General features: G+C 42.9%; 1 long non-coding RNA gene across 1 annotated transcript in view; it reads left to right on the forward strand.

The window, feature by feature from the left end:
• LOC125411445 (uncharacterized) overlaps nt 1–26,522 on the forward strand; it is a 111,454-nt gene extending 84,932 nt beyond the window's left edge. The window contains exon 4 of the long non-coding RNA XR_015735485.1: nt 23,499–26,522. This is a non-coding gene — a long non-coding RNA (uncharacterized LOC125411445). The remainder of the gene's footprint in view (nt 1–23,498) is intronic.
• Nucleotides 26,523–26,750: the final 228 nt, after the last annotated feature.

Raw genomic sequence — 26,750 nt, forward strand, 5'->3', positions numbered from 1 at the left:
TCTTCCCTTTGTTCAATTGCCCCCCCCCCATGCTGAGGATAGGACTGAGGGTCTCCTGGATGCTAGGCAATCACCTGGGCGTGAGTTCTCGAGTGTTTCAGTCGCCCCTAAAAGAGTCCTCATACCACTCTTCCTACTGTTTCATAGATTTAGTTCCTATCTCCACCTCCGACAATGACTGACTGACCTACTTGGTGTCTCTGAGCATTTGCCATTTTGTTTGTTTGTTTCAAATCAACGGAACCCTACAATATGCCATCTTGTGACTGGAATCTTTCACCTAGCATAATATTTTTGAAGTTCATCAGTTATGAGAGGTATCATTTGTCTGTTTCTTTTATGTTGCTCAGTAGCATTCTGCTGTATAATATACATTGTGCCCATCCATTTACCGGTTGGTATAGACCTTCAGGTATTTTCCTATTTGGGACTATTATGAACAATATAAAAACACTGGTGTTCAAGTATTTCTGTGGCTATGTATTTTTTTTTAATTTCTCTTGAGTATATGCTTGGAGGTAGAATTGTTTGTCTTAGTTTTTTATTCGCCATGGCTACTCAAGTCCCTGGCTGGGTTATCCAATTCTTGCTTTGGAAAAGCTTAGAAGAGATGGTCAATCAGATAACAAAAGGGTGTTTCATGTGAAAATCCCTCCTTGGTGGAGAAAAAAAAGTCTTTCCTAAGGAAAACTATAGCAGGGGGTGGTTAAATATGAGCCGTCAATCAACAGAGGAGGAAGAGCTGAAATGCTTGGGTGTTTGTTTCCTCGTGTCCCTTAGTCTCATGATAGTGTGTTCTTCTAAGCAGTTCTTGCCTCAGTTGGCAAGTGCGTCTGAAAACCTCAGGAGGATAGGTGAAAGGCCAGGAAATGAGAAAACGGCAAAATGTCAAGTTCAGCTCCTTGTCAAGACTCAGGTGGTCGAGGCTCTGTTCACTCCAGGTTTTCAGCCTCTGGGTCTCTAGTAATCACCCAAAGAAGTTTAAACACTTGTATAGATACCCTCCCATCAGAACACCTTGCCATCCTGGACACTGATATTATATAGTAATTGGGTAATTAAAGTAAATGGGACTTTTAGGTCCCGTCTCCAGAACCACACTACAGAGAAGTTCACTAATCGCCAAGGCTCCTCAGTCAAGAGCAAACTCAATTACAGTTGTCAGTCGACCTCCATCTGTGTATCACATTCCCATTTGTGGATTTAGTGGAGTATGTAGGGCTTTAGGAAGCAGTTGGCAAAGGATCCTAACATTTGCCCAAAGCCACACCGCACAGAGTCCTGTGCTCCCAGCACCAGTGCAGGAGCGTTTCTCCGGTTGTGGTATACCCGTAGGCGACTTTAAACGGTATCCACTCCAAAACTGAAATGGGTTCACAGTGCTAGCGTTTCCACTTTCTATTCTAGGAAGTACACTGTCTTTTGGCTTCACACAGGCTGTGGGCCACAATGCACCCCCTCTCCAGCTCCAGTCATGGGGGGCTTTCTCTGACCTTCTCAGTTTGCTTCAATGTGTTTCCTCTCCTGCTTCCCCATCATAGGAAAATCATACATGACAGAAAGCTGTCTCAGGGCTCTGAAACCAGCTTCTTTAGGTACAGACTTCTGAAACTCTTAATGTTTCTCAGTTTTGGGCCGATAAAGTTGTTATTTTTGCTACCTCTAGCTCCCTCTCCCTCTTCCTCTGGTTACTGTCTCTCCTGGTCTTGACCCATAGCCATCATGGCCTTTGTAGAATAGAAGCATGGGTTTTTCTACTTCTCTCTGTGTGTTTGGCATTGGCGGGATACAGCTGTCTGTGAGTGTGCATGCACACATGCGTGGGTGAGTGTGAGGGTCAGGCAAAGGCCCTGGGAAGCATTCCTCAGGTGCCATTTAATGTTGCTGTTGGGATAGCCTCTCTCGCTGGCATGTTGCTGGGCTGACTGGCCAGGAAGCCCCATGGAGCTCCTCTCCTCCCTTCCCTGGAACTGGAATTGTAGGCACTTTGTAGTCTTACACAATCCTTCCCAGGAGTTTTAGACTAAGTCCTTGTGCTGACAAGGGAAGGACTTGATTTATCAACAGAGCCACTTCCCCTGCCTCACTTCTCCTAGGTACTCTTTTACAAGAAGTTAATGGGTCTCCTATGCAAATAATGAGATCTTTTTGGTATGTGTGTGTGTTTTATCTGTGCAAGCTCACCTGTGTGCAAGCATAGACGTGTCAGCAGTTGTGAGTGCACGAATGCGCAGGCCAGAGGTTGATGTTCAGTTCTTACTTGGTCTCTATATGTTCGTTGCAACAGAGTCTCCCACTGAACTCAGGGCTTGCTCATATGGTTTATCTAGCTAGCCAGCTTGGCCCATGCATCCCCATATCAGCCTTCCAAGTGCTGGATTACAGAATGGGCAACCAACCATACCTCTTCATTTAAGTGGGCGCTGGGGATTTGAACTCCGGTCTTCACACTCCTGTAACATGTGCTTGAGCCAGTGAGCCGTTGTCCCCACCCCTCCCAGTAAGTTTACTGTCACCTCTTTGGCAATGTGGGTATTTGTGATTAGGTGTTAAAAATGGGAAGCTCTATTAATTGAAGGATGAATTTCTCAAGGTAAAATACAAAATGAAAGTAGTAAGAATCACCAGTTCTCAGAGCATCCTGCATAATCAAGAGATTATTATGAATGTATAATAAGGTGGATATTAGCGGTCCCCAGTATATATCCTAAGTCAGAAACTGAGTGTGAATTTCCAGCACTGGTGTGAGCATGGGAGACGTCTGAGGGACATTTAAAGTGCTGTTCCCATCCAGGGACTCTGACTCAGTGCTCCCCAGGCAGGGTCCGAGAACCAGCGTTTTCCAGATGACTGCTTAAATTACACCAGAACCTTTTCCTGAGAAACTCCTTCACAAGCTCAGACTCCTGAATCTGAGCTGACTTGGAAGCCTTTCTTAAAAAGCCTTCACACAGCTTTCACGTCAGAAGTATTTTGAGCCAGAATCTAAAGAGGAAAGATGGCAGGGGGATCGTAGAGAATCAACGCAGCTGATTTAAAAGATCAGCTAGCGTCACAAACCAAAAGCTTAGTTTTTTCTTAAACTCCAAAACCATTACCAACATTTGAAAATTACTCATTTGATTTTTATGTCTTGGGGCTCCATAACTGTGAGAAGAGAGGGGAGTGTGTGTGTGTGTGTGTGTGTGCATGTGTGTGTGTGTGTTTATGACACTAAGTCCTTTAGTAAACGGTGATGTCCTGGTGTCTCATCTTCACACGGTGTTGCTGGGTGTTTAACCACTTCCATGTTTGTTTCCCTTTGTTTTTCTTTGTGGTTTATCCTCCGGAGCACCCAGGTTTGGGTCCATAGAAACCCTGCTAATTTCATTCAGTGCCCCTGAGTTTTCCTTTATTTCCCCTCCTTTCTGCTAGCAACTAGACAGTTAATACTAGGTACTGTTACCATCTCTCTCTACGTCAGATAACCAGATTAGGAATTTAGGAAACCCTAGTGGGCTCAAGAAGACAATGAGACAGATCGCTTCAAATCAGTACTGTCTGGAAAAATGCAAGACACATGTTTTTCTGCCTGAAATCCCTCGATTTTCGTATCCTCGGTTACATCATTCGTCTGTTCTAAGCGCCCTCCTGGCACACCAGCTGTTAGGTGTAGCTTAATTAATTTAAATACAATGTTAAGGCTTGCCCCCAACTGCTGCCCTCGGATTTCCAGATATGTTTCCAACACAAACTGTTTGGAGGATTTAGAATTAGGGAAACCTATAAACTCTGTTTTAGACTACATGAAAGCATGGTAGGATTTAAATGGCTTTTCTCCCTCCTTGGCTATTCTTCACCTGCTCCTTCTCCACTCGTTTGTGAAGTGGAGGGCACTGGATTCAGCCCTGGGAGAAAGTGAAGACAGCCCAACTCGCGTAGCCATCAGAGGAGGTTAAATCTGTGACCTTAATTTTCACTACAGAAGCAATACAATCAAAGATATGTTTTAATATTTCCGTTTCAGTTTGGTGCCTGAAGAATCCTGCCTTAGAGTAGTCCAGGTGGGCAGACAGTGGGTGAGCGCAGTGTGAGGTCAGAACCCTGACCGTGCTTACTTCTCCCACAAAAGTCAGCAAGACTGAGGTCATCAGAGGCACCAATTCTCTAAGCCTATGACCAACTGCTTGGAAAAAAAAAAAAGGCCAGTGCTAACTCAGTTTCTAGTCACTCAGAAATAGGTAGCCTGTGTCAACATTAGAGGACAATCTGGAAGGCCTTTGTAAGCACAAATCATTTGGCTCGGCCGACTGGAGCCTGCCTGGGGCCTCGCTGGCTCCAACCTGGCCAGATAACACATTGAGCACGAGGCTTGGCTCCTAGAGGTGTTTAGGGCAAACCCCAAAATGGCTGCATCGCTGTAATCTGTCCTGAGTGAGCCTACAGCACAGAGAGAAATCAAACTCTATTTTGCCAAATCCCTTCTGAAAAAGCATACCCCACTGGCAGCGGTTCCTTCTCTGAAGGATTCTGGGAGGAGATCCAGACAGAAGAACTCTGTGTGGGACAGACCAGCACTTTGAGCATCCTGTTTCCTCTCCTGGCAGACAGACGTGTTTCTTTTTGTCTGTCGCAGAAAACTAGAACTGAATCATGTGCTTAGAGAACCAATAAGATGGAAATCAGCTACCGAGGGGGAAAGTTCGCAAAGGCTATTCGAGGAGGCCAGGAGGAGAGGGTGGCAAAGCAAAGCAACTAGGTCAAAGCCCGGAGAATGGGAGTTGGTCTGGACCTGACCGGTTCTCTACAGGGAGGCTCAGGTGGGATCGGCTTGTTCCAGGGACCTGCTGCCAGAGGAATGCTGCCTTGGGAACTTCGGCGCCATCTGTCACATTTAGAGCTGCAGTCTCCGTTGTTAGCCTAGGATGAAGTGGTTACCTTTGGGGGGGGGGGGAGACAGAGAGACAGAGAGACAGAGACAGAGAGAGACAGAGACAGAGAGACAGAGACAGAGAGAGAGAGAGAGAACATTAAACTGCAAGTGGAACTCCAATCCATCCTTGCTTTTTGCCTGTGTAAAGGCTCTTTCTCCACAGCCTCAGACTACTTTGTGATAATACAGAGCTATCTGCAAAGCTTTCATTTATTAAAAAAAAAAAAAGTTTTTTAAGTGTGCGTACTCCTTAGAGGAAGATAAACAACAGAACAGGGAAATACAGTTTAAGAATAAAAGTGACCCAAAATGGATTTTTTTAAGTAAATTTTATTAAATTATAAAAGTTTCCATTTCCGCCCCCCCTCCCAACACCCTCCCACTCCCCCCACTCCCCCTCCTCCTCCCTCTTCGTCCCCCAGGGCAGTCAGGGTTTCCTGCCCTGTGGGAAGTTCCAGTTCCTTCCCCCTCCCTCCAGGTCCAGGAAGGTGAGTGTCCAAACAGACTGGATCCCCAAAATCCAGTATATGTAGAGGAAATAGGACCCAGTGTCATAGTCAATGGCTTTTCAGAAAGACTTCGGGCCAGCCACAGTCAGAGAATCCGGCCAAATTCCGAGAATCTGGTTACTATAACTATTTTATAAAACTATAACTATTTTGGCTCCTCAAACACCTTCCCAGAATTCTTCTTATCTTCCCTCTTTGCTGAACCTTTCCTTCCTCCAAATATTTATTGGACCTCTACCCTATGACAGGAGGTGCTACCGTTTCAAAAGGGCAAGGGAGAAAAATGTCACCGTCTCCTGTTTCAGAATCGGCAGCCTCGGAGATCTCCACTTCAGCCTGAAGACCTGCTGCAGATTTTAACAGATGTGCAAGGTTCAAAATCGTGCCTAACCCATACCTACCTCTTCACAAATAAAACTGCTTTCATGTACGGCAGTTAAGAACGTTTGTTGCTCCTCTCTCAGAGGAACTGCTTGGTTCTCAGCATCCACACACTGGTCCCCAAACATCTAGAACTCCAGTTCCAGGGAATCTGATACCCTTTTCTGGCCTCTCCTAGCTCCCACAGACATGGCACACACACACACACACGCACACACACACACACACATGGGTGCATACAAATAACATTTTAAAGAAAAATTATAAAGAATTTAATGAACCTCTCTTTTCAAGAATGTCATAAACCATGTCACCGTATGTCATTTGTCAATGGTTCTACTTTTGGGCTCAAGTGCTACAGTGTACAGTGCTCTCTACAAGGTCCTATTCATTCCAGCAACAGTAAAAATATGTAGAAATCTAGTTCTCACATCTGGTTCACTTTGTTTTCTAACCTTATTTATACTGACATTTAAAAACTTTTTAATTTGTAATTATTCAGTGTAACTAAATTTATGTATATTTTCTTTCATAATTTCTTCTCTATAATGCTTAGAAAGGCTTATACTATCATAAAATTATTCTCAGAAGATACTTTCTCCTAAAACTTCTGATCCATCTGAAATTTAACTTAATATAAGGCTTTACATTAGTATACAGACCTTTTCCTTTCCTAAATATTTTCAAGAGCTGAACTTTTAAGGGCTGGTTTTATGTATTGAATGATGCTTTATAAGTTCATGTTTTTTCTATATATTGATGTTAGAAATTCTATTATTCCAAAAACTGTTATTCTTTACTTGCTATTAAAATAAAAATGTTCTGTGGGGAAGAAATATCCCCTGGGTTGGTATAAACTGGGAATTTTGGAGAAGCAATGCAAGATGTGTAAAGTGGATTTTGGAGCGAGAAGAGGCAGCTGATACAGCGTTTCTGGAAGGAAAGGAATCCTGAGTTGCGAATCTGGCATTGATGGAGTGTGAAACACATGGAAGACAAATCTGAGCACTTAAGAAGTGGTGGCAGGCAGAGGCAGGCCCTGTGTGCCCTTAAAGAGGCTCTGATGTTCTGGTGTGATGGTGTAGGACATCATGGGTATACTGAACATGGCAGGAACATGCAGATTCACTTTGAGGTCTTGGATCAGATGAATCTTTATCTGGAGACAAAAGGGAAAGAATCTGTGTGTGACCGGTTAGAGTAACAATGAGGCCCTGCACAGAGACTTGAGATAACTGAGAGTATTCTCAGAGATTTGAGAAACGTTATCTAAAAGTAAAGGAATAAGAGAGAGTGAGTTTGATTTCCAGCTTGTGGCTGTGTAAATGATGGTACCAACCTACTGAAATGGATCATACAAAAAATAAGCAGGAAATGTAAATTAACCCCTTCACACACCTGAGTGTGACACCATGTGTTGGCACACACACACACACACACACACAAACACACTTTTTTTTGTTCATTGACTGAGATTTAGAGATGCATCTGTCTATTCTCTATTCCTATGGCAAGCTACTTAGGCTGGGTAGTCTACCAAAAGAAAGGAGAATTGCTCAGTTGACATTTTGAGGGCTTCCAGTCAAGGACAGGCAGTCAGTCCGTTCGTTTAGCCTTCAATGAGGGCTTCCTTGCTGATGCATCATCATGACAAGAAACTATACTGAAGAGGTCACATGATCATACAAGAAGCCAAAGATTCAAGGACCAGGCTTCCTCTCTGGTCAGAGCTAAGCAGAGGTCCTGTGAAAACAAGATCACTCAGTTTCAAGCACTTTATGACCTAATTAGATCTTCATGGGCCTCCCTCTTAAAGGGACCACTATCTTCCTACACAGCCACAGGGACCCAGCTTCTAAGCTTCAAGTACTTGAGACTTTTGGAGAACACATTTAACTACTGTGGGTGTTTAGCTTGTGCAGCAATTGAGTAACCTGGAGGGCCTTTAATAATGTCACACAAGGCAGCTCTAGGATTAGTATCAACACCCGTTTGTTAAGGGGACAGCCAAGTCAAGTTGGTGACAGCTAATACCACCTTTAAGGACAGAAATCAGACTTACAGTCAGCTGCTTGGGGGAAATCTTTTAAGCAAAATGGAGCATTAATAATGAGGAAGAATGTGATTAGAAGTAAATATATCACACTAAATAAATGAAGAAAATTGGCCTAATGCTTTGTTTATGCAAAGATGTCTTCCTAACAAAATGGAATGCTGATTACTCAAGAATAAGCAGTGATACTGAGAGTTGAGATGTAATTATTAGTGAAAACACATAACGTTCTATCTAAACTATGGAAAGACTAAAGTCACATTGCTAACGAACTTTAGAGGACAGTAAGGTTTTAAAACTGAGCTAAGCAGTTGATTAGCTAAAAACCATTAGTACTGTTATCTCACCTGCATGCACAGGCCAGTGTGTGTGTGTGTGTGTGTGTGTGTGTGTGTGTGTGTGTGTGTGTGTGTTTGTGTCTGTGTGTCTGTTAGGTCGGATAACATTCAGTTTTTAGTATAATAGACCATGGTCTTGCTTTTATCTCTTTTGATGAATTGGTTGTAAATAGAGTAACTACGTGACCTGCATTGCTCAGGCCCGGGGTCTATTTGTGACTTCTTTCTCTGTCCAGTTGTCAAGACGGTTCCCTTTCTTCAGAGTGCTTAGTTTAAATGATAGATTATACGCTCTGCTCACAATCTCAGGGCAAACAAGCCCTTCACTCCCAACACCTGACACTCCCATCAGTCACCGGTATCTCTAATGATGCCCAGGAAGTTCTGCTGATGGAGCAGAGAGCTGTTCTGCCCTGTAGCTTTGTCTGGTGATCATTTGTTAGATGTTTCTGTGGGTTTGCTACATAGCTCTTTATCCCCAGGCTCTGGAGCAGTGAAGGAACAGAAGCAGGCTTCTCTTGCACATGGGTGGCCTGCCCTACTGCTACAAACCCAGAACGGACCTTACGACCAACAGCCTCTCTGCAATATGCAATTATTCCCAGAAGTCAAGAAAACAAATGAATCATTTTAAGAAGAAAATTATCATTTGAAGTAGTTATCTCCAGTGTTGTTTTGTTTTGTTTCTGCTCTGGATAGTCCTGAGTAAGACATCCTACAAGTGAATTAGAGAAACAGGCCTGTTACACACAGCCTGTGTTGGAGGGCACAGCAGCATGTAGTTTTGATGTGCAATCTCTTCTCGTGTTTTGCCAAGAAGATTTGAAGAAGGATGCTTTACTACATGTGTGAGAATGGGCAATGATAAAAATCATTTGAAATTTGTCTCATGCTCACAGTACTGATTGCTGTGGCCGTGGTTCTCAAGTGAGCCTTTCATAGCCTATGGGAACTTGAGCCAAATACAATGTACAGTTTTAGAGATTCAGTCTTACTTGCCATTCATAAGTTCGAGTTTTAATGTTTGCATCAACCTGGATAGCTCATTAAACAGAATATGTGATGCATGTACATGTTTAAGATGAAAGAGCCCTTCCCTTTTCTGAGGGACCACGGTGTGATTCTCCCTCTGACTTCTCCATTCAACGATGCAAAGTTAGGAAAGTACTGCTCTCTATAGAAAGTTCTGGGTGTAGGGGGAGCAATCGTCATAAACCATCTGTTTGCTCTCATGATCTCCAACCTATTGAGTTATAACAGAGCTATGTTAAGAGCCCCAGCCATTTACTGACTCTAAAACATCACACATGCGGATGGAGGTAATGATGGTTAATTTGCCTTATTTTGCCTACTAAAGGGTATACCACCAGGATCACCCTCCATACTGGGCTCCTGACAAACTCTTCGGTTATGTGTCGTCATTTGTTTCCTTAACTGAAACGCTGTGATCGCCTGGCCTGTGGATTTTGTTATAGAAAGAACTAAAGGAGACATGCAGAGGCCTCTAGTGATGCTGGGAGTAGCAAACTCCAAAGCCTGGGATGCTCTACAGGAAGATGAAAGCATTGGGAGCTTTAGCTTGAGAAAAAGAAAGCAAAGATTGACAGTAGCAGTGAAGTCTAGGGATTATTGTGAAGACCATCCAATCAGGTTGTCTTCTACCTCTACCTGGGCAAAGATTCATAAATATCACAGCAAGACACCCTGACTTGATACACAAATGAAGACCATGCTGGGGAGGGTGTGAACTCTGTCACCTCTGAAGACAACATGGCTAATTTAGGGAAAGAGCTAGCTGGGGCTCTTCTAAAACTCGGTCCCAGATACTATTTGAAATCAGCATAGAGAACAAAGCTTTAGTTAAGTCTAATAACACATACGCTATATGAATCTAGCCATATGGACACATGCTTTTAAAAATTAATGTGATGTATAGTTGGAAGAAGTGGTGATGGCAATACTAATGACAATAGATAGCATTTACTGAACTGGAGAGAGAGCTCAGCAGTTGTGAGCACGTAATACTCTTCCAGAAGACCTGGGTTTAGTTCCCAGCGCCCACATTTCATCTCGTAGTCATCTGTAATCCCAACTCCAGGGCATCCAATGGCCTCTTCTGACTTCCAAGGACACGAGACATGCATATTATGCACAGACGTACATGTAGGGGAAAATACCCCAAAACATAAAAATGAAAGTAGCAGTAGATAACATTTATCAACTATTACTATGAAAAAGACTGGCCTACACATGATACCTATCTCTTGTTGCTTCATTAACTAATAATCTGCACTCAACGATATAGATTGTTCTATGCATGCCTTGGACCTTTGCTTTTAAACCTCCCGGATATGAACATGTGACTTAGAACACTACCTCACCACGTTCTACTTTACCCTTGTGTACTGAGCCCTAGTGCTCCTAGAACTGCAACCTGGTTTCCAATGGGCTTTTCTTTTCCTCTGACTGAGCAACGTTTATCCACAATATGATTCCTACAAGACTTAATGAGATTGATACTTTGAAGTATCCGTGGGGGAGTTTCCTTTGCCTGTACCTCACATTTCTTTGAAATTTTTCAAGGAACCAACTGTGGCACTTCTATGTTGTTCAGTGGCCTCTTAGTCTCCACTTTCCTATATTGTTAACAGCAATAACTTCTGCTTTAGGCAAAGAATCTTCCATTGCGTCCAGTCTCAATGGAGCCATCTACGGAGACATGCACCTTTCTCTTCGTACCTAGATGTATGGACTCAAGCAGGGCCGGTTCGAATTTTCTTCCCAGGCCTTTGAACCAGAATAAAATATAAAGACAGAGGGACAACACTTGAATTATCCTGGTGGCGGTAGCAAGAGGAACTTGTCTGTCCTCTCGTATTTGGGATATTAAGTCTGCATCTTTCACTCTGGCCTCAGCTTGCTCATTCTAGGCTTTCTTTGAATGCTTGAGAACATTGTAAGAAGTTATCCAGACTCTGTAGCTGGCAGCTGAAACACACTAACTGTTGCAGGGGCAAAATTTCTTATGTGGTGCAGTCGGCTACACAAAGTATAGAACTTAGCACACAATAGTGGCTTAGAGGATGCTGAAAACTCAAATAGATAGTGGATTATTATAGATAGGAATGAGATATGCCAGAATTTTCTAAGCAGATGGGTGGAATCTGAACTCTAATAAAGCATAAGAAATGCTCATCGGTGGCTATATAATTAAATAGTGACTTAACATATTATCATGGCCACCCCGGCTACATTTTCTTCCATTCTTTGAGAGGGGCAAGCGTAAGACAAGTCCCACTAAAATGCCACAAACAGGGTAGCTATGCCATCCCTGCCTCTAGACGTACTAGCACTTCATGACCAAGGAGGCCTCCCTTTGCGGTAGCTAAACCCCATTGGTCTGAGCCAGGATAAAGGATCTCACAGGATCACGTGGGAAGGCAGTCCTATTTTTACATTTGAAATGGATTAGCACAGCTGTGCAAATATGTCCTAACCATGGCTAGAAAAAAAATGAGGCCGGGGCTCAGTGAAGTCTGGAAGGCACCAACTAGGAGACAGAAATGGGGATCCATACTCTCCATCCCCCGTCTGTAGCATTGCTCCATGTGTCGGGGAGGGAACTGGACCCACTGACCTGTGACGTCTCCTGTAGTGTGAGCCTTCTGTGCTGTCACTGCTGTCAGTTGTTCCGGTTTAAAATTCTCAAAACCAATCCCTCTAAGAGGAGCTGCAAGTGTAGAAAGGGTGCTGAAAATGATGTCTAAATGGTCCACTTTAAAAAAAAATTGTCTGCAAATGGTATTTTTTAATCAGTAAGCATTCATCAATGACCTGATAGGTATGTGCAGATGATTATGCTAGGTGCTCAGAAGGATGAGCGGCCAAGCAAAGAGCGACCTGCCTGCAGGTGCCTGGAAGCAGCTTATCACTGATTCAAAGGATGTTGGGCCACACCGCATCATGACTAACTGAGTAAGAAGCAATGATTCATAAATAAGTCAGTAATACACAAACACTAACGCTAAGGGAGTGCTCAGTCCTTCAGTAATTCAACAGTTGCTCCGGTGAAGCTCTTTGCAGGTTCTGTACTAGATGCCTAGGACTTGACCATGATTAGCAAGGTCTGCGAGGCTCGGGGAAGAACTGGAGATGACATAAACCTCCTACTTAGCTTTCTAGGTCGGGTCTGCAAACCTACATCTGCTGTAGTCACAGTACCATTCTGGAAAAAAAAAAAGATCAGGTCTCCCCCCTCCCTCCCTTTCTTCCTCTTCCTCCTCCTCTTCTCTTCCTCCTCCTTCTCCTCCCTCCTCCTCCTCCTCCTCCTCCTTCTTCTTCTTCTCTCTCCCTCCCTCCCTCCCTCCCTTTCTCTCCCCCTTCATAGAATCCTCTGCCCCACAGGGTTTTCCTCATAACTAATTCAACTTGGGAGCATCTCAAAGTGGCAGGATGACAACCTCATGTCATCTAAAGCAGCCTAGACAGATTGCAGTTTACATAAATAAGCAACGTGACGTACTAGCACAAGCTTATCACAAGAACCACACAAATACTCAGTCTCTCTATCCGCCAGCTACCCAAGCAGGGAGATATGTGAAGATCCAGCACGGTGGTCCGTGCAGTAAGACAGTGTGGGAATCCAGACTGAATGTTGACTCTTTATTGTCCCCAAGCAAGTAGCTATGAAACTCTAGCTGCAATGAAACAGATCCGTGGGTGGCTACAGATTTAAGAAATAGAGAAAAGACAACACCCTGGAAAGGTAGCACACATGAAGACTTTAACTGCATTGTTCTAGCTCTGAAACACTCTCTGGGCAGTATTCAAGATGTTCTTAGATCTCCTTAGGCTGCCGCTTACAATGAAGATGGTGAGGGAAATTTGACCTTGGTCTAAGAGAGATTCTTTTCCAAAAATGTCCTCCAAAGGGTCCAGGACTTCTGCTGTTATACTGTTCCCTAAGGAATTTGTAATTCAATAAAGGTTAAGAACCACAACAAACAAACCCTTATGGGTATAATCCCAGTATAAAATTCTAGTTCACTTTGTCAATAAGAGGCAAACTAAGTGCACAGGTCACCAAAACACTAGCTTACTTAATAATGGGAAACCGGGAATGTAAATATTTGTTTCGCAGGTTATTTTAGAGATAAAATTAAATAATGTATGAAAAGCACTTAAGACAATGCTTAAAAATTGATAGGTAGAAAAAATAATTTTCATAAAAATGTTGTATTTCCTCTCCCCAAAGTCCGAGGGATTGAACCTCAGCTTCTGTAGGTTAGATGAGCCCCTACCACTGAGCTACATCCCAACCCTTTGTTGACTGTCTCCAATGGTGTCATTTCTCTGATTCTCACTGGCAGACTTTGTGCTTTGCAAATAGAATAACATGAGTAGGTCTCTTGTGGAAGACATTCTTCTAGATCTATAAAAAAGATGCAGGGCACTGCAGTCAGAGAATCTGGAGGAGACTTCCCTTTGTAAGGACAGGAAAGCTTGGTATAGAAATGACATACCTTCCTGACGAGAACTCACTTGACACACTGAGAGATCACGGGAAAACTGTGTACTCTCCTTTGCCTGGCTCTTGGCTAATGCCCGAGGAAAAGCCTGTCTTGACTAGAAGACTTCACTAGCTTATACTCACCTTAGGCTTACTCATTTTACCTACGCTGTCATCCTTAACTTTCCTTCTGGTCCTGACCCCACGTTACACTTTGAGCAATTTAAACAGAGACAAGAAACTTCCAATCTGGCCTCTTAGGCAGATGGAAGATTTCCAGAGAAAAATACCTGCCAGAATGATTTCTGAAATCGAATTACTGTTAGCCAGGATCCTTTTGCTCACCTGGCAGAATTATATGTTTCCTGATAAGAGCTCAGGGGACCTAATGACAGACCAGGATTTAGTGATGGCTGTGACTCTATGCTGCCCATCTTGAGCTGCCCTTAGAGTTGTGTCTTCTGTTAGGGGAACTGGCCTAAAGGATGGCTTGAAGTCAGCTGTCTCCCTTGTTATAGGAGGAGAGCCTAAAGGCTAGTTAATCCTGGTGAACAAACATTTACGTCCTAGCATCTTAAATTTCACTTATCTCTAACAGACTTGGTTAGAAAACTATATACTTCTCTTTGGGATATTTGGGAGCAGCATTCTCTTACTTAAATTTTCCTCTCTGTGATTTAAAATATTTGAAGTAAATCTTTTAACAATTTTTTTTATAACATCGGTTCTACTTCTTTGTCCTCTTCATCAACCTTGTGACTCCATATTGTGGGGCTCCCCGAATCAGCACTAGCATATATTTGTTGGGCACCTCTCTAGTAGACCTAAAGCTGTGCTAACTTAAGGAGATATAAAGAAGCGTAAAACATATCCTTGATCATCAGATTTTTTTATCGTTATAGAACAAATTGAACAGACTTCTCCTCTCCTTGCAGTATGTTTTTCCCCACTGATTTTATGTTAGTCTTTCTCATGTGCTTTCTGCATGTTTCCATCTTCAGCTCTCAGACCCAGAGAATGAAATTACGCACAGGAATTCCTGCTAAGCAATTTATGGCTGATTACTGCTGTGTGCTGAGCTTCCTGATTAGGGTCAGGTAGACATCCATTTACACTATGCAGGAAGTTCAATTAGATTCCCAATAATCCTATTTTATAGATGAAATTAAAATAGCACTGGAGGTCTGAATTACTTGCTCAAGTCTGTCTCAGACTCCAAAGCCTGGGTTCCCACCACACGGACTCCTGTGAACTCTTTCACTTCAATGCTAATCCCTTGCAGCAAAATAAATAAAAGGAGACAATACATAAGTTGGATGCATATAAATTGCTTAATTAGTAGGGATTTATTCCACAAATATTTGCTGGGCACTGGTTATTTACCAGGCTATGCTGCAGAAGAGTCAAACCAGTATCCCAACAAAAGTCACAAATAATGCTGCTCATTCCTCTACCACAGGTGCTCCCATTCCTGAGCCTTCTGTGTCTCAAGGTTTCTGCTGGGCAAGAGACCTCAGTTGTTTCCTCTGCTACTGGTTAATCTTCTAGGCATTTGGCATTGCCATTCAGGCCAGTGGCCTTGACTTTTGTAGGCTCTGAAGAGCCTACAATACCTCTCAAGAGAGGTTTACCTCCCCTTGATTTGATTTGTAATATTAAGCCAGTAACAAACCATGAGAACTTGTGATCTGAAGGCCCTATTGAAGTATGAGTGAAGGTGAGTTCTCCTCTTAATTTTAAAAATCTTTTGGTTCTCCCCTAAGCCACAGGGATGTATCCTGGAGTCTAGACCTCTGGACATTTGAGTAGTAGACAAGCTGATTTGTTGCCACTCTCTTTACTGAGTATGGCCTCTGGCCTTCAGTAGAATCTGGAATACATCTTGTCTAGAGGCTTTTGTGTGAATAGAAAGCAGGAGTCCAGCCATAGATCCCCAGATATGCTCAAGTACAAGAACTCTCACATTCTCAGATAGGAATGTTATCACTGCTCTGTATGATCAAAAGATGCTATGGATACAAACACCAGCAGCTCCCCCTAACCACATCCATGTGGTCCATCCTTTAGACTGCCCTAGACTGTTCATGGGTCTATCTACATATAGAGTCTTCTCTATCCATGTCTGGGTTAAACATTGTGAGTACGGTGTGACTGGGAATTCCTCTCACTAGCAAATACCCTGTGATCTAGAACTCACGTTAATTAGCTTTTGCTGGATGCCAAGCACTCTGCTAAACTGCATCCTTGAAATATCACTTACACCTCCATGCAACATAATTTCATTGGCACGGCAATGTAGGCTCAGAAAGGGTAAATCATTTTTCAGGCCACACAGGTTGTAGGCAATAGAGCTGTGGACAACAGTGCTCAATGATCACAAAGCTCCCTTCATACTATGAAGTGTCTTTACCTCTTTTGAACTATGTCAGCTTAGTTCTAATTTCTGAGAGAAATGATGCAAGAAAGATAAGCAAAAGGCATTTAAGTCATAATTAGCACAAGTTAAATGTGCATTATTATTTTTATGTTGAGCCTGTTGAAACACTCTATGGATGTTTCATTATAAGAGCATTTCAGTTGATAAAAATTCAAAGATGCACATTTGCTAGTTGAAGCAAGAAGATGTCAATAATCCCACGTTGTTTTATTAATTTAGACATGTCTCAGGCAAGTACAGCTGGTACTGCTATTCTCGGAGCTCGAAGGGATGACAGGAAAATACTTCTGTGGAGAGACAGACTTAGTCAGATTCGGGAGACACACTACCACTTCCAAATCCTCAGCCAACCCCATGCCTCTCCGTCCTCCACAAATTATCCTCTGGAAACTGCGCTAGAGGGATGACGTGAGAACGGAATTCATCAAATAAGAGGAGGGGCCAGTAGTCTCCTGCGGGTGGCAGTTTGATTAATGAAAGCCAGAAATCAGCTAGCATAATTTGGGAAATCAATGAGATTCAGGCAATGTAACATGAGGGGGCTGGCTTGTTTGTGTTTTCTGTCTCGCCCGGCCCCCCAGCTGTTTAGTCTCAGATTAAATCACACAAAGATCTCTATAAGTTATAATGCTGATTGGCCCGTTAGGTCAGGCTTCTTACTGGCTAACTCTCACATCTTGATTAACCTATTTTTCTGATCTATTTTAGCCATGTGGCTCAGTACCTTTTTCAATGGGGCAGCTCACATCCTGCTGCTTTGGTGATCTGGGCAGGAATGGGAGGAATCAACTTCCTCCTCCCCAGAATTCTCCTGCTCTCCTTGCTTCATTTCCACTTCCTGTCTGGTTTTCTCACCTACACCTCCTGCCTGGCCAATCAGTGTTTATTTAAAACATGATTGACAGAATACAGACAATTCTCCCACACCACTTCCCCCTCTTTTTTAAAAAAACAAAGGGAAATATCCATAGTCCATTTTTGGGGAATGTGGGCGTAGTATTCCAGGCTACTTCCTGCTGGTTGGGGGCGCTGATAATCTTATGGGGACCTAAAGAAAATTTAGAGTTATGATCAAGTCCTGACTGAAGTATCCTGTGAGTCTTGATCATCTCAGGCAGCAGTCTTGAACCTGTTGTGGATGAAGAACTCAGACATCTGGGCCATCTGTTCCTACTGGAGATTGCTCAGGTGGTCTCCCTTGGTCAAAGATGATTTTTCTTAACTCTGAATAAATCCAGAGCCTCTCATTTTCTGTGGAAACAAAAGCAAAATCTCTTCTCCAAAGTAACATACCTTTTGACTTCAATTTTGAAGCCAAGGGATTTTCAAAATACCTTTCCTGGATTGATTCTGCAGCATTTATAAGCAAATATCTTTTAGCAGCTGTTGCTCCTTCATCAGCATTTAAACAATTCAAAGAGAGCATAATAGCATACAGTATCAAGATTCTCTGTGTATTTTCCATCTTTACGTGACTTTATTTTAACCTCTATTTCTTTTATTTTTACTTTTAACTTTTGGCTTTTTGAGACAGGTTCTCTGCATATCTTTGTCCTCGAACTCCCTCTGTAGACCAGGCTATCCTTGAACTCCCAGAGATCCATCTGTCTCTGCCTCCCCAGTGCTGGGATTAAAGGTGTGTACCACCACACTCAACTACTCTCTTTCTTTTTTTATTTTAAGGCTTTCAACCTTCTTTTTTTAAGCCTGCATATATTTTTAACACACTGTAAACCATTTAGAGGTTTTCTTACTCTTTGAATCTCTTTACTGTATATCTCTCTTTTTCTGACCACATGGGTCTTTAATTTGCTAAGGAATATGGAGAAAACAACAGTCAAAAGCTCTTAAGGCGTTTCAAGGTCCTTGCCAGGAAGCAAGCTGCAACGTGTTTCCATAGTCTGGACTGCCTGCTTGAAAGAGTCAGTTTTCCCTGGCAGAACGGCCCAGAAAGCCGGCATTTTAAAACAGCGCAGCTTTTTTTCCTGCTACTGCTGAAAATCAAAATGCTTTACTCTAGTCTTTCCCAAGCTTTCTCAGACTTTCTGTGGATGCAGTTATCCACATTGGGCGCCATTCTGTAACACGAGGGGGCTGGCTTGTTTGTGTTTTCTGTCTCGCCCGGCCCCCCAGCTGTTTAGTCTCAGAGGAAATCACACAAAGATCTCTATAAGTTATAATGCTGATTGGCCCGTTAGGTCAGGCTAATTCTCACATCTTGATTAACCCATTTTTCTGATCTATTTTAGCCATGTGGCTCAATACCTTTTTCAGTGGGGCAGCTCACATCCTGCTGCTTCGGAGATCTGGGCAGGCATGGGAGGAATCAACTTCCTCCTCCCCAGAATTCTCCTGCTCTCCTTGCTTCATTTCCACTTCCTGTCTGGTTTTCTCACCTACACCTCCTGCCTGGCCAATCAGTGTTTATTTAAAACATGATTGACAGAATACAGACAATTCTCCCTCAAAATGAGAGGCTCTGGATTTATTCAGAGTTAAGAAAAATCATCTTTGACCAAGGGAGACCACCTGAGCAATCTCCAGTAGGAACGGATGGGACAGATGTCTGAGTTCTTCATCCACAACAGGTTCAAGACTGCTGCCTGAGATGATCAAGACTCACAGGATACTTCAGTCAGGACTTGATCATAACTCTAAATTTTCTTTAGGTCCCCATAAGATTATCAGCGCCCCCAACCAGCAGGAAGTAGCCTGGAATACTACGCCCACATTCCCCAAAAATGGACTATGGATATTTTCCTTTTTTTAAAAAAAAAAAAAAGAGGGTGAAGTGGTGCAGAAGAATTGTCTGTATTCTGTCAATCATGTTTTAAATAAAAGCAACCAGAAATGTCTACCTTTTCTAGGGGAAAAAAAAATCTTTTGTGTTTGTTCAGGCCTTTTGACCTGGAGATGTCAAGGCATTTCACAAGCAATTTCTTTCGCTCGTGTTCCTGCTGTGGAGGCATCAGCAGAGGCATTAGTGCAAGCTTCTCATTAGGCTCCCAGGAAATGGGAGCAAAGGAGAAAGGAGTCACTGTGCTTACAACTTTTCCTGTCGTTGATGCCCCCAAGAAAGCTGCCTGACGAGGCCTTTATGCCGTTGTTTCCGCCAACCTGGTAGCAGACATACTGTGGGGGTACCTGCTTGATTCGGAGTGATCCTCCTCTGAGAATCACTCCCTGGATTCATGGAAAGGAGTCCTAGAAAGCGGGTTTGTTCTGTGTTCTTTCCCATCTTCCCTCAGCCTCGATGGAAAGGAACGGAAGGGAGACCGACCCTAACCAGGGTCAATCGGATTCTCTGAGTTGTGACTTGCATTGTCATTTGGAGACCTGCTCAGTGTTTAAGTTAGGAACAGTGAGGGGAGCGAGAGTCAAGATGCAATCTCAGCTTCGTCTTAGAACTAGTCACACATCTACTTTGGTTCCTACCCACTTTCTAGTTCCCAGTTCCAGACCCCTGTGAGATCCAGCCCCAGGGTCAGCCTTTAGGCTGAGTGGAACAGCCTTGAATCTAATTATTAACTTGTCTTCTCCCGCACACATTAGCTCCATGTGGATTCTGCTCTGTGCCGATGAACATTCTCATCATATTTTAGAGAGGTCTCTTCAATCCTCATTCTCACTGAAAAATCTGTCTTGCCACGGTTCAGTTCTTCTGCTGTGCCTCTGCCTGTTTCTCAGTCTACCCTCAGGGTCGCTTCTCCTACCCGCACTTTACACTTATGTATTCTCTAAAATCCTTTGCTCAGTCCGTCTCTCCGACCCTTTCCCAGCAAATCTTACCCCCTCTACAGTTTCACTTAATACTTAACTGCATCTCAATCTGTATCTCTGTGCCACACCCCTTGACTGCTGTCGTCAAGTCACTCAGGCTGCCCTTACCCACGCCGTCTCTCCCCTCACTGTCTCTCAAGCTGCAGGATACAGAGTCATTCTCAGGCTGTTTCTGACTGTTATCCTTTTACTGCAATGCATTCCGTCGTTGTAATCCCACAGTTGAAGAACTTTCTGTAGTTTCCAAGAACTTTCCTTCTTATGATACAGCCACCCCTAGCTACTGTCAATCATCCTCTGTACTCGGCCAAAATTATTCCTAAACACATACTAGCCAAGGTTATTCATACACTAAGGCAAAAACTCAATAAACAAAAATCAAAAGGTCAGCAGATCCATATTTCTTACGAAGGCCATGATACTTTATTTATTATAGAAGTTCCTGTAGAATTTGCCTTCAAACCCCATTTTAGCTTCATTTCCCACTCCAGTTAGTACAATTATCACACTGTCTAAAAGTTGTTTCTCAGTACTTCATGTATGCATGCATGCATCCATCCATCCATATACCCATTAATTACATATTTGGAAGGCACCAAAACTACAGTCACAACTTGGGCCTGATGATGTTCAAAAGGAAATTCCCCATCTGAGAAGAGCAATGCATAATTTCATTGTCATCAACACGAAATACTGAATTAGTGGGCTGCCTGCCACCAGCAACGACTGGGAGAACCCTGAAGTGACAATGGGGTGCTGGGTCTCTGGTGGCCTTTGAAAATGGCTTGGTTCATTGGCCTGCAAAGGAACTCACTCACTAGGAGATGTCTTCTGTTTTTCACTGATGGCAAGAAATGACATCCAACTGGAAAGGGTAGGTTAACAGAGGCAACAAGGAAAAATACAGAGCAAATAACATGATTTTAAATGCTTTAAGAAATCATTATCTTAAAATGTCTAAAACTACTGCCAAGCTTATTAATATTGAAATAATAATATTAATATTGGAAAAGATTTCTGACTGCTGTACGCTGAAAGAAACTTCTTATTTCTATGACCAGAATGCTACCTAAATCAGCACATCAACTTGTTAGAGAAATTCAGGGTTCATGAAAATGCTGGGTCCCTCCCCAGTAACTGAAGTAAGTAGTTCACACATCACTCAGCTTGGTGGCCATGGCCTCAGTAGCTACTCCAATCTTCTGAAACTACTTATGAGGTCACATGAGACATTTTTCTCTGACTTTAAGACCTGTCCACCTCTCAGAAGTACAGTTTGGCAAAACAAAAAGAGAAGGCTCTGGGGCTGAGAAACCCTGCTCACCAATCCAACAACTACCCCATACCAGCTAATTAGATCTCTCCAGGCCTTGGCATTCTCAATAGGTAAACTGAGATAATGGCAGGCCTACATTTTGCAGAAGCATTAAAAATCACTAAGAAAACAAAGCACGAAACCTGAGTTCAATGTCAGGGTCCCAGTGGCAAAGCATAGTTTCTTACATACTGTTTAGGTTTTAAGACCTAGAGGCCTTCTGTGAGGAGGGGCACCCTTAATCTCCCGGAGGCCACATCATGTCCACTGTTTTAGAACATCAGAAAAAAGAAAAGGAAGTTTTGAAACAAAATTCTCTGTTTGATAGGGTGAAAACTACCATTTTCTCTCATCTGATGAAGTCACCAAAATGAAAGAACAATGTCCCTTTGTCTATGGGAAACTGCAAAATACACGTGGGTGGGGGCTTCGGCTGCTGTTGAGTCACAACCATGTGAAGAGGACAGTCTGTCATGCACATATGTGTGTTGAAAACATATTAGGAAAGAGTAACCAATGCTATCTAATGGTCTTTCTTAATGATTTACATTTTTGCAAGCTTCACAATATCTCCTACACTTCAAGCTTCTATTGTTTGACAGGCAGAAATAATGCACAAATCTGTCTAGGGTCAGGTCTGTCTATTTAGGGTCAGATCTGTCAGTCTGTCGGCACTTGGCACTTACAGTGAACCTTCAAATGTAAAGCAGAGCCATCACACTTGGAAATACGTTTTCAGTTCAAAGTCTTCCTGATGATGTAATGGCAGTTACATCAGGAAGATGTCCCTCTTCAGAGGCTCTCAGGAAGACCACACAGCACAACAAACTTGGAAGTCTTGACTCTTTGTTGCCTCTGACCTTCTCTTTCCTCTCTTGTTGCTTTTATATGCATGCACAGTCAAAAAAGATGTGTGGTGAATGCATGTGAGCATGCATGTGTGTTTGTAAAGGAAAAAGGAATATATATGTATATATATATACACATGCACTTATATATGTTTACATATACCTGTGCACACATGCATGGCTAGGTATATGCATATACACATATATACATACACATGCATATTCTTTTTTTTGAGAACACAACGATCCATGTGCTCTTCCATGCCAGAAACATCACAAAAATAACTGGATTTGTGACAGGCTTGCCCTGTGACAGAACTAGATTTCAGAATCTTGTCGAGAAACCATGTAAAGTCTTCATTCCCACTCAGTCTTTCCAGTAAAGGCCCGTGCCCTCATGTAAAAACACCCGGGGGTGTGGGGGGGGTGTTGGAGATTAGAGTCAAAAGTAAATCTGACCTTCTAAAGACATGGACTCTTCTATATTGCTATTAAATCGTTTTAAGATCAGTAAAAGCAGGTCTGACACTGTCAGGGCACTTGACCTAAGGTCATCTAGACAAGGGCTTTTGAAACTATGCTGGGCTTCTTGAATGCATGCTGAGGACTTTTGAGTATTTTTGCAGAAACACAGCTTTCAGTAGTCTGTGAAATAATAACATTTTAATATATCAAAAGGCTTTGTTCTGCCTCATGTTCCCTTTTAATTCTCAAATTATGCTCTTGCCCTCCCACTGGTATAAGACACACTTCCAAGGCCGGAGCCTTATGGCATGGCGGAAGGAACAGGAACTTTCCAAACTCAAGTCAATCCTCAACAGTCACCCCGAGTTAACCAGGTTCTGTTGTCCCTCAACCCCAGTTTCTTACTCTGTAAAATGGCATGTGTTAAGAAGAGAGCACAGGTAAGGATGCACTGAGCTCCTTGTTTGAACAGTGAGGGTCAGAGGGCAAGCACTGTCTGCAGTTGTTGATATTGACTCAGAGTCTGAGAACTGCCAGTTGTCCTATGGAAGTGAAAAATTAATGTCTAATTTGATACATCTTATAAAAAGAAATGCATTGAAAATGAATGAGAAAAGTAGCCCAGTACCTGCCCCAATCTTATTTTTCACATTCCATTAACATTGTTATTATTTTGGGTGCCCTTCAACCATCTCTGCAGATAATTATGATTCATGGATCATAGGTTTGAAGCAGCCATAATTATTTCCTGGACGTAGGTTGCTATATGTGGACAGGTTCTCCATATTTAGCCTGTAAATATGAAAACTTGGCTATGTTACCAAAATGCAGGATATTGGCAATCTGAACATAATTAAACCTGTTTCATTATAGAGGAAATATCAGGCCCAGAAACCCTTCACAAACCGGAATTTTGGTTTTTTTTTTCTTTCCTTACCAATTAATCCATAGGAAGCCACTGAAGAGCCTGTTGGGGAAGACACCCAAGGAGACATTTAATCCCAGTATGAGTTTCAGCCACACGTCACAGGAAAAGCAATGAAGCTACCCTTCACCTTGCACCATGCTTCCCTCAAAGGATGTCAGGGGGGACAAGGATGCCATACTCCTTTAAAAATTCCTGGCCAAGTTTTTCTTTTCACCTTCCGTTTGAGAGAAGGAGGAGTTGGGGGGAAAGACAGAAGGAGAGAGAGGAAAGAAAAGGCCTGGGCTACTTGGAAAAACCATGACCTTAAAAAAGCTGAAACCTGTCCTGAAGGCAGTGGAGGAATGTGATCTTTCAAGGGAGACCCAAGCATCCAATGGAACAGTGCCGCTGCAACAGACCAACGCTGACCATGCTAAAATGCATTGTCAGTGCATGTGAAGCTTGCAGGTAGCACTAAGGTTGCCAACCACTCAATACTGGCATGGGGATACTATTCTAGATTGTGCAGGTGGGTCCTCTCAATCAAAGAGGTCCTTAAAAATAGAAGGAGGATGGATGGAAAGAAGACCAGCATGGTAGGATATGTTCAGAGTAGCATGGTTTAAAAATACTAAAAACCTTGCCAGTGATAATTGCTTAATCAGTAGGTTGACTTGGGGAAGGGAAGGAGTAAATAGGAATGTAACAGTGAGTTCGGGGTCACTGGCTGATGCAAAATGAACTCCTCAGGAATGTAGTGGGGAGCATGTGTCCTGCCTACCTATGTAGCCTCTGATTCTTCATCTGATGTCACTACCACCACGGTCTCACCTTGGGAACATTTCTCCTGAACTCTTGAACTTTGTGAATTAGGAGGGGCCCCGCCACGCTCCAGCTCCCCTGCAGCGAGGTCTCGGGATCCAGACCTCATGCTGATCACCACAGCCTGTGTTTCTCTTGAGCCAGCAATTGAAAGGGATGGTTGGGAATTCTGAACTAATTTAGAATGATAGCAAGTGTTTTATCAAGACTAAAAGAAAGTCTAAATGAAAATGGAGAGAATGATGCACAGGATGAAGCCTAGCAGCAGAGTGTGATAGTCTTAGCAAATTGGAGCCTAGCATCCGAGTAAAGTATCCTCAGCACAGCAGAGCCCAAATGCAGAAAGTGCAGGGTCCTCGGGAAATTACTGAAGCCTCTGCATGTTACTCACCAAAATGTTCATCACATGTGAACACACAAGTTAAATGAATCGATCAACTTTTGTTTTGATTAAATGCATGTGAACTGTATCCCTGCTATGTGAAAGTCCACAAATTCTTTTTTTTTAAGTAAATTTTATTAAATTATAAAAGTTTCCATTTCCGCCCCTCTTCCCAACACCCTCCCACTCCCCCCACTCCCTCTCCTCCTCCCTCTTCGTCCCTTAGGGCAGTCAGGGTTTCCTGCCCTGTAGTCCACAAATTCTTGACAGGCAAGGAGTGCTCACCATCTCTCAGGTCCATAAACAGAAAGCGAGGCCTTTAGAAATGTCAGACACAAAGGCACTAATCCAATTTAGCCCATTGTAACTGATGTATAAAGCAGAAGGTAATTTAATAGACCTTTTCAGATATCTGAACTAGCAACATCATCCACCTAGAGTGCCTGCTTCCCAGAATTAGATGACCAAAGAGCCAAATCAGCGAATAAAAGGGTGCCGCAGGAATGGCAGTCAGGATAAATGACCATGGTCCATTGGACTCGTTTTATCTGTACCAAGGTGAAGTCATGTGACCCAATTGCTGCCCAAGAGAAGAATGAATTTGAACCTCGTCAAATGAGAACATTTCTCCAGACTGTATTACGTAATCTTCAGTTTTCCTCTTTCTGCTGCAGATCAATGATTTCTCTTCTCTTTGCAGAAACGAACCAATTGTTTTGATTCTTTTCACTCTCCAAACGTCTAGTCAAATTGTTTCCTGAATTGAAGTCTCGTTCTCTTACTGCTTTTGCAGTCTGTCCTGATCATTGAGGCTGACATTAAAACGATTTTAACACTGTCCAGATGGATATATATCACGGCTTCCATATCTGTACTTCTAGGTTACTGGACTCACTTCCTGAGGCTGCTCTGGGTTAGATGAGCTCAGGGAGGCAAGCGCTGCCATGAGAGGAAGGCTAACAAGGATGAGACATTTCTGTGTTTCTCAACTGTCCGTGTCCTAAGTGTCTGATTCCTTAATTTTAACACATGGATAAAGTTTGGGAGGGAAGGATCTCTCAAGAAAGGGGTAGTAGAATATATAGTTATGGAGAAACAGTGGGAGGCTGGAATGGGGATTAAATGGGAGAAGAGAGGGGAGTGAGGGAACATGGTGAGTGACAGCTAGTATCAAGAGCCATCTTAGGGGTAATATGGGAACCTAATGCTGTAGAAGCTTCTTAAAACAACACACACGGATGAAAGAAATCTAAATGGAATCACCAAATAACACCAGAGACAATGTGACAACTAGACATCTTTTGCCACCATGTGAAGCTTCTAGTGCTAGGAATGGGTTACATCTAATTGAGCTGTTGGCCAAAGGGGCCCCATGGAAACTCCCAAGCATCCCATTCTATTAACAAGACAAGGCTATTGGTCACTTTTCACAAACTGATAGGAAGACCCTATTGCCAAAGACAATACCTACATTATCTCTTTGAACACAGAGAAGTTGAGCTGATGCCTAAGTAGAATCTTCTCTCCTACTAACTAGTGTTCACAGTACTTAATAGTAGTTTGAATAAAAATGGCCTCATAAGCTCATGGGGTCTGGCGCTATTGGGAGGTGTGGTGTTGTTGGAGAAGGTGTGGTGTTGTTGGAGGAGGTGTCACTAGGGGACAGGCTTTGAGGTCTCAGAAGCTCAGGCCTAAGCAATGTGTCTCAGTCTCTTTCTGCAGCCTGCTGGTTTGGATGTAGAACTCTCAGCTCCTTCTCCAAAACCATGCCTGCCTGCATGCTGCAATGCTTCCTACCATGGCAATAATGGACTAAACCTTGCAACTGTCAGCCAGTCCCAATTAAATTTCTTTCTTTATAAGAGTTCTGTGGTCATGCTCTCTTCACAGCAATAGAAACCCTAGCTAAAACAGCACTGGAAGGCACTCTGCACACTACCAGGGGAGAAAGGTACCCACCAACACAACTACAAACCCTGAGGTCTAAAACATTGACCTGCCTGTATGATAGATACATTGGTGTAACAGTGGCATAAACATCATGGGAGTAAACAACCTCAGTTTATCTGATTGGATTTGAGGCTCAATCCAT

This window comes from Myodes glareolus, chromosome 18 (genome assembly GCF_982192425.1).
Source record: "Myodes glareolus chromosome 18, mMyoGla1.1, whole genome shotgun sequence".
In the NCBI taxonomy this organism is placed as follows: domain Eukaryota; kingdom Metazoa; phylum Chordata; class Mammalia; order Rodentia; family Cricetidae; genus Myodes; species Myodes glareolus.